Below are 12,900 nucleotides of genomic sequence, written 5' to 3'. Positions count from 1 at the left end.
ACATGGTGGCTGTGAGCAAAATTCACTCTCATTTAAATCAGTGTATCTCGTAATATAGAGAATGATGTGATCAGTCTTGTTTCTTGTGAATTATGCAGGCCTCAAAAAACATTAGTCCATATTTAAACGGATACAAATAAATCTGCTGTTAGATACTAAGCTATAATGACTCTGACACTGTTGTTTGTCATGTTTAACAAAGGAAAGAACTGCCTTCATGGAAGAAGAATTGGTTAGAAGTATTAAACTAGAATTTTCAGTTGAATATGTTACCTGGATTTTTTGAAAATGTATAATTATCATTCACAGTGTAACATTTATTTTATCTTTCATTCTCAACTGATGTTTTCTAAGTCCAAAGAAGAAGAATAAAATATTTCGTGTTCTTGCCTTCTTAAGTGATGAGAAATGGAATTGTGGTAGGATAAAATCCCTCTAAGGTTTTTGGAATGCAGATCAGTAATGAAAGCATGGAACATAGTTTATGAGTTAGAAGGATAATATGTACTATAGAAATAATAGGAGGACAAGTGGGAAAATGGAAACTATAGAAGCTTTGTGTGCCTAAGGAAAGACATTGACATTTTCAAATGATATTTGATAATGCTATTTCTGTAAATATGTTTTAAGTACAGAAACCTTTTGCATGAAAAACCTGTGGAAACTTTCCTGGGGAAGTCTTTAGAGACAAGTAAGAAATCTTTAAACATAGTGCTGGCTTTCACTTTATGGAATGAAAATCCAGTGATTCTAATGTATGCTGAGCAAAGCATTACTCTAATGTCCAAATGACTTCTACACTCTCTCATTTCCTTCTTATTTTCTGCTGTATTCATAGTGTGTGTGTGTGTGTGTGTGTGTGTGTGTGTGTGTGTGTGTGTACATGTATGTGTGGGGGGGACTTGGCCAAGGGGCTGAATTCTTTCTAAGTAAATCTTCCACAATATGTATTCTGTGTACCTAAAGCATATTTTGTAGAAGTAATGATACCATATCTCTCTTCAGTTGAGTTTTCATGAAGGATAAACAAAGTATTTTAATGAAAATATTCAGGACTTAAAATCAAAGTAGTATGACATTTACTACCTTTGTAACTTCAGCCACTTATTTAACCTTTCCAAGTTCAGTCCTTTCATTTACAATATGGTAGTGATAATGGATATATTTTATAGAGTTGTTGAGGATTTTATGTGGCATCATTAAAGCATCATATCTAAAAAGTCTCACAATAAATAGCTCTCTGTCTCCTCCTCTATAATCATTTTCTGAAGAACTAGGGTCCAGTTCATTACTGACATGTAGAGATATGGATGATTTCATTCTGGCAATGCCACTTAAAAACATAGTCAATCATATAAATCTGACTACCATGAGTGAAACATTTTTAGATTGGCTAATTTTAAGATATCTGAATTTGTTGGTGCAATCTGTATGTGATTTTTAAATTTCTGTGGATTTAATATGATAGAGACAATTTGGAAGGGGTAATTAGCCCTGTTTACCAAAACTAGCCAGTGGGTAACCAAACCTGAGAGGACTGAGATTGCAGCTTTGGAAATGTGCCATCTTTATGTTTGTCTGTGTATCAAGAAACATTCTGTTCTATTATTCCCTTTGTATTTAAAAATCTCTGTGAATTTAGACAAGCCAGTAACCTTTTACAGCATCTGTTATAGATAGAATCATGTCCCTCAAAAAAATATATGGTCAAGTTATAATCCCTGGTCTTGTGAATGTGGTCCCATCTGGAAATAGGCTCTTTGAAGGTATTATCAGTTAAGATGAAGCCACATTGAATTAGGATAGGTCCCAATCTAACATGACTGTTATAAGGAAAGGAAATTTAAACAGAGACAGAAGGAGAAGATAGCCATGTGAGGAGACCAAGATTGCCTGAAAATGACCATAGAACTCCATAAACTTCAGGAGAATCATGGCAAGTCCAAATCATAATTTGAACTTTTATCCTCCAGAACTGAGAAAATACATTTCTGTTGTGTTAAGCCATATAGCTTGTGGTAGTTTGTTATGGTAATAAATAAGTAAATAAATAAAATAAATAAATAAGTAAATAAACATGGGTTTTCTCCCCATGTTTTTAGTACTTAATAGCTACATGTGGCTTGTGGCTACTCTATTGGACAGTGCAGAAAGAGAACATTTGCTTCCTCACAGAAAGTTCTACTGGAGAGAGCTGTCCTTGGTACCAACAACTTCATTTGATCAGCATTTGATAAACATCATATTGACCATCACTATCACCATTAGTATATTTTTCCAACTCTAGATCTAAATTACAAGCATTAGAGTTCAGAGGATATAAGATTTACCTCTCTCTCATACATACCAAAGTCCTACCAAATGTATTTCATTTATCTTGTTATAGATCGGCCTCTTTGTATTAACATTGAAAGGAAAACCAACCATTCTCTTTGACATTTTACACTATGGCAATATTAGCATAAACAAGGATGAATATCTAATACTCTAAAATCTTTTGTTGCAAATGCCATAAATCTAAATCTAATTAACTTGAAAGTCTGGATATGGGACTGTCATATGTCCACTTTGATCCAAGGGCTCAGCTGATATCACTAGTTATATTTTATTTCACTCACCTCTGAACTAGTATTTTTTTTTTTTTACGTTATTTAAAGCTCATGCAGGTTCTCCACACAAAGAAGCTAAAGGGTCAACAGATCTCTAGGCTAACCCATATTTATATTGAGGGATCCCAGAAAAAATAAAAGGACTATTTCTTCATAGCTACAACAAGAGTCCTGTAATGACTTAGAAATAACCCATCTTTGGTTACATGTCCACCCTTCAAACTTCACTTTGTCCAATTGGCCAATGACATTGAAGTGTAGATATGTGAGTAACTGAATTACACCAATGGATGGAGAGGGGATAACTCCTAAAAAGAAAATATTCTGGACAGATAAAATGTAACAGATGTCCCGCTATAGCAGACAATAAAATAACAGAATATGATACAAGAGACATTTACATTGAAAGGGGTGTTATTTTGTTATTCACAGTAGTTAGAATGAAAGGGCAACTGATAATCTGTAGCACTTCTCACACTACACAGTAGGGGCGCAATAATAGTTGTAGAACAAATAAACATACTGCTATAATAAAGTTTTCACTACTGGCAAAATTTAGAAGAGGATTATCCTCAGATTTTATAGGGCCAAAAGATTACTCCTCTGCTTTTCTGTGATAGCTCATAATACTGTGTCTCTAAGTGTCATATCAGCTCTTGGAAATTCACAACAGTTAAATGTGGATTAATTTCCAGCTTTTCTCCCCAGTATTTTCTAGATTATTTTTTAGAATTGCCTTGAGTCATTCCTGTGCTTATTACACGCATACTTAGTTATTTTCCCCTGTGTACCACCTTGCAGTTGTCCCTATTAAATTTCATACTGTTTTTGATGGATGATTTCTCTAATTTGTCTAGGTCATTTTAAAATCTACTTTAGACTTCTAAGATCATAAGAACTTGACCCAATTCAATATTACATTGACTATGCTTTTAAATCCATTATCTAAGCATTTAACACAAACCCTTCCCCCCACACACACCAGTAAGTCATGTGAATTCCAATCTTAAACTAAACTATTTTGAACTCCAATGAAAATAATTTACTTATATTATGATTTGGAGGGCAACTTAAAGTTGGCTGAAATAGTGCTAACTGGAAGACTCTAAATTGTTTGAGTTTGCTTGCAGAAAAAATACACATTTCAAGAAGACAGGCAGATATATTTCAACTGTGCCCATACATTTACATAGGCAAGCGTGTAGGGGGCCATAAATCTGAAACCAAGGGCCAGAGGTAAGGAAACACAAACTCAGGGGCCTAAGAAAGAGGTTCTGAGCAACATACAAGCAGAAAATTTGGGTAACAGAGTACTCAGGAAAAAGTCCCAAGTTCATGGTAAAAGGAGAAAGAATGGAACTTGATAATGAGCCAAGTAAATTTGATGTCTGGATTCTTCATGACTTCTTTCCCAGAGTAAAGAGAAAAAAGTCTTAGAGTTTGGGTAACTTGAACTCTCAGGTAGAGGCATTAGGTGCCACTGCCTGGAATTTAGGAAACATGATTTGAATCCAGGCAATCCTCTAGCTTGTCTTAAGTTTTCATGAGGTTACTTTGTTTTGATTTTGTTTTGAGCTGAATGAATGTATATGTATTTATCAACCACTTTCATAGAATAAACTGATGTAATGCATTGAGTGAGATGGTGTCTTTGCTTCTTAAGACTGCCATAAGAAGGTTACTTATGTGGTAGTTTTACAGTAAGTAAATAATTTATATAAGTTCAGGTTTAAGAGACCATGAAGGAAAAGAAAAAAGGTAATTGCATGAAGAGTGACTAAATGGGAAAGGAGTAAAGGGGTGGAGGACCATCAATAAATGCCTTTCTGAGAATGTCACATTTGGGCAATCTCCTCATTAAGTAAGGAGATGACTTACATTATCTTGCATAAACATTACAGGATTGAAAAAGTATAGGGACAAAACCCATGAGGCAGGTATGAAATTGTCTTGAATGGATGTAGAGTTATTATCTCCAGAGGCAGAGGGTTTTGGGCTTTTTATTGTTTTGTTTTTAAAATAAAGCCTATTTTCAGTATAATTATGTCTCACAGTTGACGGTCGCCTTACTGAACTTTCCATTTATCTTTGATCATTTGCATGACTACTAATTGACTTATTACCTGCTAGTAAACTCAAGTATCTTATGTTTTATTATAAAATAAGGTTGTCCCTAAGGTGAATTATTTGCTTTTCCACATCAAAATGGAGGAAATTAAATTAACCCTGTAGATAAGTTTAAGAAAGTGTGTGATGACCATGTTTCTTAGATCAGTGAGATTCAATCATTGTAGAGACAGAAATTATACTATGTAACATCATGAGATCATTTTAATGTTATATATTGGGATTGCATATTTTAAAATGAGGGAATATGGATATGTTGGCTATATTGTTATTGTGTGCATTTATTGCATTTATATAAAATGGCACAAACGGCTCATCTTGAGATTGTAAATTTTTTGACATCTATGAATTTGTTTTCATCACTTTTATATGTTGTCATCAACAAAAGTTGAAATTCCAGCAAGAAGTTATTTGAAGTGGGGTGGGGTAAAATAATAGATCAAAATCCTAATGTAGATCACTTAATGTTTTGTAAATATAAGCAAAGTGTTTAGTTAAAAATGCATTTAGAGGCAGTTAATGTTACTATATTCTATATGTGCTATATTTGCTATGCTATATATATATATATATATATATATTATATTGCTATACACTATACTATATATACTATATAATATTCCTATGAATTCTTAATATCCCTACAACACAGGAAGCTGAACTCATATGTAAAATACTAGCAGGCATGAAGAATGACAATCAGTGCTTCCAGTACTCAATAAACTAATTTTCTTCCACAATGGTCTACATTTGCACTAGGCCATGAAATTTCCTTTTCTAGGTCAATTTACTGCAAGAGTCAATTTGCTATAAGAGTCAATTTATTTTGGATTTTAGATTTTTAGTCCTGAGGCTCTATACTGACTCTATATTTTGAAAGTGTTTAGATATTTAACCTAAATTTAATATTTTAAAAGATAAATATAAACATTCTAACTAACCACATGAAATTCCAGGAAATTTATCCATAGTGATAAAAAGTGACAATAATCTTCCCATTCTCATTTCAAAAAATTTTACAACAAATAAAACTGTTGACACTTTAGTTCTAGTAGAAAGATAATGAAAAGAAGGGCACAACCACCACAATCAAGATAAATCCTGATTCTTTCAAACAGGCATTGAAACAAATATAAAGAACAAGCTAAGTGTGTCTCCAATGATGAAAACTTTCTTAAAAGAACTTTAGTATCTATTGTAGTATGGATGGGGAAAGGGTTGCCAACTTATTATGCAACAGTACAAGCAAAGTAGGCCATCATTTCAAGACAGGGAAAAATTATGAGCCATCTTTACATGACAAAATGAGTATTAAATTAATGGCTTGTGTTTAAAGTATTAAGTTTTCCCTATTTACAGTCTTTTAAAACATGAAACTAAATATTAAAAACTATTTTTGCCATGAAGAAAAAGAGAATACAGGGCTTAATTTTAAAGAAATTAAAGAAAATCTCCCAAACAGGTATAATATTTAAGACTATTGCATATAGGGATGCATGGATTGATGCCATCTTTTGGCAATTTATGAAATTAATTCATTGTCTTAGGATTCATGAGAGGTCAGTTAATTTGTACATTTACTGACACACTGATAATATATGTAGACAATAATAGTCTTGGCACTATGAAATTAAGAGATTTAATTTCATCCGAAGATTTTTTTAAGTTTTCGAAATGAATTTTATTTATATGACAACTCTATGACATTTCGGCCAATAAAAGTCACACCTCTCTAAAATACTGAAAGAATCTAGTCATCTACAATCATTGAACAATGTTTGTTTTTAAAGTTAGTTGATCAGTAGCATGCAAGAGTAGGATGGAAAACAGAGTTCTATCTACTCCTTGTACTTGAAGGGGATATTATTTATCCAAATGACCAGAACTCATGTTTTGATTGGTTTCCCTCTACTCCTATCCATTCCTTATGCCTTCCTAGAGGATTGGAATAAGTGTAAACTCTCTCTTCCAGTCCCCTAGGTGTGTGGTTTGAAGAGAGCTTTTAACACATGAAAGTTTATGACTCTCACTACAGCCAAAATTGCAAACATTTTAAAACTAACTAAATTAACCAGTTTGCTCCATAGTTTACAAGAAGAGTTACTTTTGTGGTGATGAGGAGTCTTCTGGGGGTTCTGTGAATGATAATTGACCAAATGTCCTTTGGGCCTTTTAATCTCCACCATTTTATAGAACACCTACTGAAAGGGTCTCTGGGGATGAGGATGTATTAAGGGTGTGTTAAGACCACTGCTTATAAATTTTGTATGCATACAAATCGTTTAGGAGTCTGTAACAATGATGATTATGATGTATTTGGTCTGGGGCTGAGCCTTTTAAGTTCCCAAATGATGCTAGTAATGCTGGTTTGAGGACCATGTTTTGTGTGGCAAAGACGATAGGCTATTTCAGGATAGAAATCCTAATTGGTCTTGCAGTTAACAAGAACAACAAAATAATGACTTGCTTCTGTGTGTTGATCACAAATGCTGAAAAACAATGGTACAATCTTAAGTAATGATATTTTTAAAGTTCAATGTGACATTGGAAGTCATCTAATCCATAATAAAACAAAATAAAATGATGTGATATGATATCACATAATATAAAAGTTCCCTTATATTCTTAGTTGAAGAAATTGAGAATGAGGAAGTTGAACATTTGCCCAAGATCATACAGGAGCAGCAGGGTATATACTAGAACTCAGGAACTCTATCATTTCAATTGAGAAACCCAAATGTCTTTGGTAATTCCATTTATTGTATTATCTTTGATACAAAGGCTAAGCACAATTCAATATGATTAGAATTTTCACTTTTTTGATGCTCATATGCTCACAATAGTTTAAATAGCGGTATCCTTGAACCTTCTGACTTTCCAAACAGCTAAAACTCATAGTAGGCAACTAATTCATACAATAACAAGAGTATTCATACGTCCTCTTTCTTTTAGAGTCTGCTTGCAGCTTTTTTAATGGTCATTTCGCTTCTTAAATTTGAGAACCTGAGGAGAAAGCTGGGCAGAGAAATGAATGAATGGGTCATTAGTTAAAAGGCAAGGGTTGAATTTGTAAAAGGTTGTGGCAAAGTAAGCAACAAATGGGAAAGAATGAAGGGCATGGATATGGATCTTGCCTCTAACCTTTCCCTCTGTCTTCTCACTTGCAGGTGTCTATTGTGCAGTCTCTCAAACAAAGCAGACTCTATTTATGGTGTGACTGATTTAACACTACTGAACTAGTCCATCATCTGCTAATTTGGTCCAATTAAAAACTGGTCATAGGGGATACCCTGGGAATTAAACTCATTTGGAAACACAACTTCTGCTTAATTTATGTCTTGCTCATTTATATCACCTCTTCTAAAGGATGGATTTCAGGGTGCTGACTTATAGAGATGGTTCTTTCCAGCTTGCTGAGGTTTCTTTCTATGACCAACTTTGGTTTAGTCCCTGAAAAAAAATGCAGCTATGTTTTTCTCCTTGCCTTAAAGCCACTGTTAAAACATTTAAAGAGGGTTGCGTAAACTTTCGTACTACCCTAAATTAGAAAATCTCCTAAAACAACTATAGCCACCATTTATAATACATTTACACATTGCGTGATTTATATACTTCTAAATCTTCATTCTCATTTAATACCTACAACTCTGGCTTAAGTATTATCTTCCCCGTTTTGCATCTGAGGAAGCTTCAGATTAAAACGTTCAATTAAATCATCTAACATCGTGGAAACAAAGGAGCGATGGGATTTGAACCCAGGTTTGTGGGTGATCCCAGAGTCGAAACTGCTATCCATTAGGCTTTACCGAGATTTATAACTACACTAAGCCAAAATTCTAATGGAAAAAAAAAAAAAGAAAGAAAGAAAACTCCTCCACCCTTTTTTCTCTTTTAGGCAGGTAGGTGTTTCGCTCCCTATACTTAGTCTCTCCCACGCCCTCTGCAATCTTTCCCTGTTGCTGCTGGGAGTGTCAGAGATTGCTACTGCAGCTGGTGAGGGGGCAGGTGCAGCCACCATCTGCTGTACCAGTCCAACTGAACACAAGAACTTCGCACTCAGGACCTGGCCCAAGCACCACAGATTTCAGAACCTGCTGGGGACACAGCTAACCCCGCCCCCTCGCGGTGACGATTGCTAAACCCATCCTAAGTGCAGTGCATAGATTAATGAAGGCGGAGGTCCCCTAGATGTTTAGGGCGGGACCTATCTAAGGAGGTGAGACCCGCCGAGGGTGCTTGAATGGGGGCTTCAGTTCTTCCTGCCCGAAGGGTCCTTGAGAAGCCTGTTTGTTTTTCCCGGCGCTTGGCTCCACCCATTCTGTTTTCCCATTGGTAGGGCCTGGTCGGCGGGTGTGTTTCCATTGGCCGGGGGGCGGTGTCTGTTCCCGGCCTGGAAGGGGGCGGGGCCTCCGCCGAGCTGAGCTTGCCCTTGTGTCTGGTGCTCTGTAGAGCCGCCGCCGCCGCCGCCGCCGCCGCCGCCACCGCCGCCGCCGCCACCGCCGCCGCCGCCACCGCCGCCGCCGCCACCGCCGCCGCCGCCGCAGCTCGAGCATCTGGGAGCCGCCGCCGCTACCGCCACTAGCGCTGCTAGCACCGCTGCCACCTCCCTTACCGGACCGCGAGACATCAGGAGCTTGAGCGGCGGCTGCTGCTTGCTTGCTACCCCTCTCCCCAACCCCCCCCTTGGTGACCTACCCACTCCTTGCAGCCCTCGCCTGCACCTTCTCCGCCACCCCGGCATCCCTGCACCACCTGCTCAGTTAGCCCCGCCAGGCGCTGAGACTTGCAACGCGCGCGGAGAGGAAGGCAGGCACCAGACCCGTGCCTGCCAGACGGGCTGTCGCGGCTGCACCACCAGCAGGAGGAGGAGGAGAAGAAACTATTTCGCCCACCGAAACCCGGCTCTGCGGGTGCTTCGCCGCTGCCGCTTCTGCCGCCTCTGCCGCCGCCGCTCCGCGTCCGCTGGTTCGAGCACCACAGCGGCGGGGACAGTGAGTCCAAGGAGCGCCGCGAGGAGGACACCGGCGGAGCCCTGCACTCGTGTGTCCCGCTCACCAGCATCTCCTTACCCCCTCGTTTCCCCCCCAGCCCTTTAGAGAAGGGACCATGATTTGGAAACGCAGCGCCGTTCTCCGCTTCTACAGCGTCTGCGGGCTCCTGCTACAAGGTAATCCCCGCCCCGCCGCGGGGAACATTAACTTCACGCCCATTCCCCACCATCCCACTCCACCCCACATTTCCACACTCCCTCCATCAGCCCCCCAGTCCCCGACGATTTCCACCCCCTCCCCCTATTTCCCGGTGCGGCAGGGGGCAGTGGCAGTTTGCACCAGTCCCTGGAATTTCAGATGCAGGCTAAGACCTGCTCTGGCAGCAGTCAGTCCTTTACGCGGCCCTTTCGCCTTTTCATTCACCTGAGCTTCCTGCCGCCCTCACTCTTCATCCCCGCCGGCACCCCCTCCCTCCCACGCCTTTTGGCTGGCAACTTGTGTCTTCTGTGAACATTCCACCCTCCCAACAACCCCCACCTGCCACCTCCCCCATCACGCTCCTGACCGACCCTCTCCATCTCTTGTCACCTCTTTAACCTCCCCCTTTTCGGGTCGCCGTTTTCTTTCCCCTTCTTCCCACCGTCGTCGCATCCTTGTGTCTTTAAAAAGTGTGCGAGAGCCTGGGAGCGAGCTGCCGAGACGGCGAGAACACAGCAGCGGCGGCACTGTGTGCATTGCAATAACATCCCCGGGGGGGAAATGTGTTGTGAGACGTGTCATTCACCTAGGAAGAGAGTGGAGAAGCTGTGTCTGGGATGAAAAAAAAAGCAAAAAAACAAAAAAACAAAAAAAACTAAACTGAGAACTAAAAAACAAAGAGAGAGAGAGAGAGAGAGAGAGAGAGAGAGAGAGAGAGAGAGAGAGAGAGAGAGAGAAAAGGATAAATAAACCAAGAAATAAAATAAAATAAAATTTAAAAACGGGATGAGAGAAAGGTAAAATTAAAAAACCCAAACCCTCTTTATCAACAAATCGACTTTTATTATTGTCTGTGTCGTTTTCATTTTTTAAGCAAAGGAGTATAGACACCCTAGCAGTTACTTTACTGCCTGTCTTCTCACTGCCGCTTTTCTTTTTCCATAATTAATATTACCCTTTCACGTGCAGTTTAAGAACCCTTGCGACCGCAGTGGAGAGAACCGCACAAAACACTTATTATGAATATCACTGGGTTTGGATGTGGGCTGTTTAGGGAATTGGGGTTCTGTCTTTCCCAGACCCTCTGTTTTGGAGATGAGGGGAGAGGGGATTTTGTGGAATGGGAAGACGATGCTGATTATGAAATAAATGACAATGAACGGAGTAGGAGCGCATTGGAAGAGGACACTTTTGGGTGGTGGAGGAGACCGAGGCGGCGTGCCTGGGTGGGTGGGCAAGAGCTGTAAGGCGGAAGATTGTTGCTTTGAAGGAAGTAATATAGTGATAGAGATGAGTGTGAGATACAAGGAGGATGGATGTGACATATTGGTTGATAGGTTTTTTTTATTTTTTTTTTAAGCTAGTAGAATCTTGATTTCTTGATGAATCTTTACCCGCCTCTAGCCTCTCTATCATCATTTGTGTGTTTGTGGTAAAGATGAATTGATCAAATGTATTTATCTCTGGGTAAAAGGAATCTGAAAGTAAGACACACGTAGGTAGACCCACAGCCATGCAAAACCCAATGGGCCTTTGGAGGATTTAAATGAGGTCAGTGAACCATCTTTCAGCAAGTTCTTGGAATGCATCCTCTCTCCCACCCTTCTCCCGGATATGGACTGGGACCATATTTTGTTGATGCATATTTATAAAGATGAATAGAGAGGTAGTGGGCAGAATTATTCTGAATTACTACTGACTGACCAGGCGGAGCTGCCTCTTAGAATATTGTGTGTGTGTGTGTGTGTGTGTGTGTTGTTGTTGTTGGATGTTAATTTCAGATGTGTCATGTGCCAGAATCTCCTAGAAGGCAGATAACACGTTCTCCCCGTTTACCCCTCATCCCATTTCCCACCACCTACACCCCGCCCTCGCTCGAGTAACCCTGGTAGCCTACACATTACTTGGATTTCTAATCCGTGCTGAAGCATCCCCCTAGAGACCCCACTTCACCTCTCTGTAACTTGCATTTCTCAGCTCTGCTGTGTGTGGCGTGTGCGCGCGCGCCGGCGTGCGCCTGGTAGGGGAGTGTGATGTGGGGAAATCAGTTAATTTGGTGATTGCGATGAAAATTTGACACCGCTGGATGTGTTTTCCCTGCCAATCTGTGTGTGCTGGCCCCAGCACGTCATTGCACACACTGCTGGGCTGGTGCGAGTAGATTATTTATTGTAGGGCATGTGGGCAACGGATTGCACTTGGGGGTCGCCTGTGCTCTGCCTGTAACATTTCCCTGTGAATTGTCTATTCAGTGCACTGCAAAATAACTGTCTGCTGATGCCTCTCTTAGCCTGCAGGAGGATTTACTTTCTCTACCCGGAGAGATTCTGTCAGCAGCATTCAGGACATGAGTCTCTTTTATTAAGTATGTAAACTAATGATTAAGACAGTGCTGCTTTTCAGGGCAGACTCGGGGGTGGGGAAGGGGTATGGGTATGCTGGAGTAAATGCACCACTGCAACCAGCAGCAGCAACAACAGCAGGTCCAAATAAATAAATAATAAATACATAAGCTTTCTCTACAGTAACTAGGGAAAGAGCACAGGCACAACCAAATCTGTGTGTCCGTGTACTTATGAGCATCTTAGATCAGGCCGTATTAATGCACCAAAGGAGAGAAAAGGATTAAAACAGAAGGGGGAGGGGAGCAAAGCACCACTGGATTGTCTTCTCCTGTTTATGGCTGCCTCGCATTTATCAAATACTGTTTCAGAGACACATCACACTTTGTTGATATTGTCAGTTCTTGCTCAAACAAATTGCTCATGCCTCTCTTGGCTTGGCTGAAAGCATTGATTCAGGGTTTAGATTTATGTTTCTCCCACCACCCTACTGTTTTATTAGGACTCAGTTAGGTTGTAAAATGAAGGCTTTATTGTCTGGACACAGATTAAATACTTAGCAGGTCTTTCCTTTCAATGTGAAAGGAAGAAAATGTGGTGGGGAAATAGTGAGCAACTGATTTTGGTTAGATG

General features: G+C 39.8%; 1 long non-coding RNA gene across 1 annotated transcript in view; it reads left to right on the top strand.

Annotated features, from left to right (window-relative positions):
• The window catches only part of LOC143647952 (uncharacterized), a 182,212-nt gene extending 174,169 nt beyond the window's left edge, over positions 1-8,043 (top strand). The window contains exon 5 of the long non-coding RNA XR_013158273.1: positions 7,904-8,043. This is a non-coding gene — a long non-coding RNA (uncharacterized LOC143647952). The remainder of the gene's footprint in view (positions 1-7,903) is intronic.
• Positions 8,044-12,900: the final 4,857 nt, after the last annotated feature.

This window comes from Tamandua tetradactyla, chromosome 10, assembly GCF_023851605.1.
Source record: "Tamandua tetradactyla isolate mTamTet1 chromosome 10, mTamTet1.pri, whole genome shotgun sequence".
NCBI classification, from domain to species: Eukaryota; Metazoa; Chordata; class Mammalia; order Pilosa; family Myrmecophagidae; genus Tamandua; species Tamandua tetradactyla.
This window is presented reverse-complemented; position numbering and strand designations above follow the sequence as displayed.